Source organism: Gossypium hirsutum, chromosome A08 (assembly GCF_007990345.1).
Source record: "Gossypium hirsutum isolate 1008001.06 chromosome A08, Gossypium_hirsutum_v2.1, whole genome shotgun sequence".
NCBI classification, from domain to species: domain Eukaryota; kingdom Viridiplantae; phylum Streptophyta; class Magnoliopsida; order Malvales; family Malvaceae; genus Gossypium; species Gossypium hirsutum.
In genome coordinates, this window is record NC_053431.1 from 70,405,592 (window position 1) to 70,409,998 (window position 4,407).

At 36.2% G+C, this 4,407-nt stretch overlaps 1 non-coding gene across 1 annotated transcript; it reads left to right on the forward strand.

The window, feature by feature from the left end:
* Nucleotides 1–279: 279 nt before the first annotated feature.
* LOC121205236 (small nucleolar RNA R71) lies at nt 280–387 on the forward strand. The gene has a single exon (XR_005900321.1). It is a non-coding gene; the product is annotated as a small nucleolar RNA R71 (small nucleolar RNA).
* The last annotated feature ends 4,020 nt before the right edge of the window (nt 388–4,407 follow it).

The window sequence follows — 4,407 nt, forward strand, 5'->3', positions numbered from 1 at the left end:
AACCTGTGAAGAACTAAGAAAACCATCAATTTATTATTCAAGAGATCTACCTGATTAGAGAGCATGGTGATCGAATCGACGTTATAAACATCAACTATTTTCGCTGGCTTTGTCCTCATGACTTGCCACTGATAGTTATTCAATAAGATCTCCTCTATGAACTCATAAGCATCTTCAGGTGTTTTATTATTGATGGTTCCACCAGTAGCTGTGTCAACCATTTGCCGAGTCGAAGGATTCAGGCCATTATGGGATGTTTGAACCTAAAGCCAAAACAGTAACCCATGGTGAGGGCACCTTCTGAAAAGGTCCTTGTATCTCTCCCATGCATCGTAGAGTGTTTCTAAATCCTATCTACACAAAAGAAGAGATATCATTTCATAATTTAGCCGTTTTAGCCGATGGAAAATATTTTAGTAAAAATTTTTCGGTCATTTATTTCCATGTAGTAATTGACCCTCGTGGTAACAAGTTCAACCACTGTTTAGCTTTGTTCCTCAATGACAAAGGGAATAATCGAAGACAAATGGCATCGTCAGAAACACAATTTATTTTAAATGTATCGCATAGTTCAAAAAAGTTTGCTAAGTGAGCGTTGGGATATTCATCCTGCAAACCATCAAACTGAAGAAATTACTGTATCATTTGAATAGTGCTAGGTTTTAGCTCAAAAATATTTGCAGCTACAGCAGGTCTATCTATGCTCGATTCAGCTCCTGTTAAAGAAGGTTTAGCATAATCATACATAGTGTGTGGAGCAGGATTTTGATTAGCCACAATTGCAGGAGGTAGCCAATTATCTTGGTTTTAGCCATCTCTTTGGTTAGGGGTTGAGTATCATCTTCTTGCTTGTTCTCTCTGTATCTTAGGCTTCGCCTTATTTCCATTTGGTTTCTGTGAATTGTGCGATCGATTTCTTCGTCAAAAAGTAGTGGTCCTAGTAGGTTTCTTCTAGTCATAAACTATAAAAACATATCAAAACAAAAAAAATTAGTAAATTAGAATAAAATTAAAAAAAATTAGATTGTAAGAAAAATATATGGCTAAAGTAATAAAAATTGAGTGTTCCTAATATTTTAGTTCCTCGGCAACTGCACCAAAAACTTGATCACGTTATTTCGTGATAGGTTTTAAATATTTATAATTAATCATTCTTGAAACTAACTATTATCACGATATAGGCAAGTGTACCTATCGAACAGTAGTATAGTTCTAGCAAGACCGGATTGTCGAACCCAAAGCAACTAAAAGAACTAGTAATGACTGTCATTTTATTATCTAGCGTATGAATAAAGAGGTTTTTGTTTTAACTAACTAATTATCTAAACGAAGAACTCACAGAGAATAGAATTGGGGAATTGCTTTTGGGAAAATCGATTGAATTAAGACAATACCTAAGGAAAAATCCACCTAGACTGTACTTGTTATTCTGGCTCTGAATCAGACGATTTATTCATTTAACTTGTTCCGTAGAGATCCCTAAGTTATGTTATTATCCCTATTCAAGACTAATAACGTCTAAACCCTAAATTAAATAATTAAGACCTTTCTCTAATTAACACCCTAGGGTTGCATTAACTCGATCTGTAGATCCCCTTATTAGGTTTCACCTTAATCCGGCAAAATTTTGTCACCCTATATCTAGGCGCGCAATCAACTCCACTTAATAATGACAAATGTACTCTTAAATAGGGTCTATTCCTCCTCTGAATAAGAACTTATCTTGAATCAGTATCCTGGATATCAAAACAAGAATTAAGAACACATAATTAAGAACAAGTTAAATATTTATCATGCAATTCAGAAAATAATAACAAGATTCATCTTAGGTTTCATTCCCCTTAGGTATTTAGGGGTTTTAGTTCATAACTAAATAAGAAAACATCTCAGAATAACAAAGAATACAAAACATAAAGAAAACCCAAAACTTCTAAAGGGGAAATTGAGGAGAGATCTTCAGTCTTGATGGTGAATTCGGCTTCTGAGATGGATCAATCAGCTTCCTTGGAGTAATTCCTTACTCCTTATTCTGTGCCCCGCTTTTCTTCCTCCTCTAGGGTGTATTTGTAGGCTTTGGAATGCCTAAGAGCCCTCAAAATTAGCCTTTTCCGGATTGGACTCAACTTGGGCTTGGCGGGGACACACCCATGTAACGCGCCCGTGTGCAATTACTTCAGGCCGTGCTCGAGCCTACCAAATTGACACGGCCGTGTGGTCTGCCCGTGTGAGAAGCTCCAGGTCGTGTTGGTTTCGTACTTTGGCCCATTTTCTCCTGTTTTGGCCCGTTTATCGTTCCTTTTGCTCTCCTATGCTCTCCTAAGTATAAAACATGAAATTAAAGCATTAGGAGCATCAAATTCACCAATTCTAATAGGAAATCATCCATAAAATGCGTTAAACATAGGCTAAAAATATGTATAAATTATGGTTTATCATTTGTAAATTGAGGGACTAAAATGTGAAATAAATGAAATGTGTGGACTTGTATGAGTGCTATAAATATTTGGCCAAGCATGAATATATGCAAATTATGTGTATTTTGTGATTTTGTAAATTAGGGACTAGAGGGTCAAAATGTGAAAGTGGGAAGGCTAGTTTTCAGATTGCCCTAAATATGTGTTTATGGATTGTTTTGAATGAATTTATGATTGAATAAGTTAAATTTGAATTTATTTAGATCAAGAATTAAAGAAAACAGAGATAGATCGGGGAAAGTTATCGAGTAACCGATTTCATTCATCCAAATTCGTACGAGGTAAGTTAATATACAATAAACGTGTTTGAATTGATTTATTATTGTTCATATGATATCGAATTGTGATGAATGAATAGTCAAGCTTAATATGTGCTATTCAAAAAAGTATCGACAGAGTTCCGACGTCTAAAAAGCCCCGTATGAACCCTAGGAATAGTTAGGATACATATGTCATGACATAGGATTTCGTGTAAGACCACGTATGGGACGATGACATCGACTTCTGTTTTAGGTGTAAAACCATGTCTAGGACATCAGCATCATATATAATTTCTTGTAAGACACTGTCTGGGACAATGGCATCGATATTTGATTATATGTAAGACAACGTCTGGGACATTGGCATTGTATATGTTCTCTGAGCTATCCGCGTATCCTTACGTTTCCGAATGGTTCAACGGCCATTCCGAGAAAATGAACGAATAAGTGAATATATATTCGATTCTGGTACGTTTGAATTGTGTGCTATATTTGAAAATGAAGGGTAAGTATATGTGCAAATGATGATCTATGATCCAAGTATATGAATATGAGGCTTGTGTTGGTAATTGGCTCTAAAGTATAAGTAATTTGATGATGTTTATATGTTTAAATGATAAGTCTATTTGTGTATGGCTTACTAAGCTTTTGAAAGCTTACTTGTGTGTGTTTGCATTGTTTTATAGATATCAAAGCTACTGTCAGCTCAGGGACCGTTAAGGATCGTCACCACACTATCAAACCTTATTTTGGTACTTTGAAAATGTATATGTTAAAGTATGACATGTATAGGCTAGAAGTTGTGGAATTATGTTTTGTGATGTACATATTTAGCTATGCGATATGGCTAGTGTGTGTTTGAACTTATAGTTTGATAATGGTATATGATATGTGATGCTAATATGAAATTGTAGTATGTTTTGGTTGGCCAAAAGAAAGGGTCAATGTTGAGAAGTTTTGGTAAGTTTTGAGTATTTGATTGAATGATGTATTGATCATATGTTTAGGTATGATTTTAGTTTAAGTTTTGTTATGAATTGATTGATAAATTGAGAATTGAAAAGATTGATAATGTTATAGCATGTATTATGTATGACTTGGTACAGATATTGGCTGAAATGGTTGTGCATATATGTTTGGTTTGGTGTTTGTAGGTTGACCCAAATTGGGGTGGCAAATTGGCTATTCAAATGGCCTCTTTTTGTTCACACAGGTAGAGACAATGGCATGTGTCTCAGCTGTGTGCGATACACGACTATGTGGCACAGTCATGTGTCTTGGGTACCTTACAATTGTAAGTCAGGCTCGAGCACAGCCAAGGCACACCGGCGTGTAGCTAGCCGTGTGGCCCAAGTCAGGCTCGACCATGGCCAAGACACACGGGCGTGTCTTGTGACCGTGTGAGCAAGTCAGTATGTATGCCCTGTTTTGACATGGTTTAGACACACGAGCGTGTCTAATTCCGTGTAAGTCACATGGCCTGTTAACGGGCGTGTGTTCTGTATGTGTTTGGTTTAGTCCCAAACCCTTTCTAAAGCATGTTTTAGGTCTTGAAGACCTATATAAGGGACTCTATTTTGACATTGATCTCTAATGCTGTGATGATTATGAAATGAAAGTTAAATGTTCCGATTCGTCTGCTAATGCCTTTAACCCTAGTTCGGCGATGGATA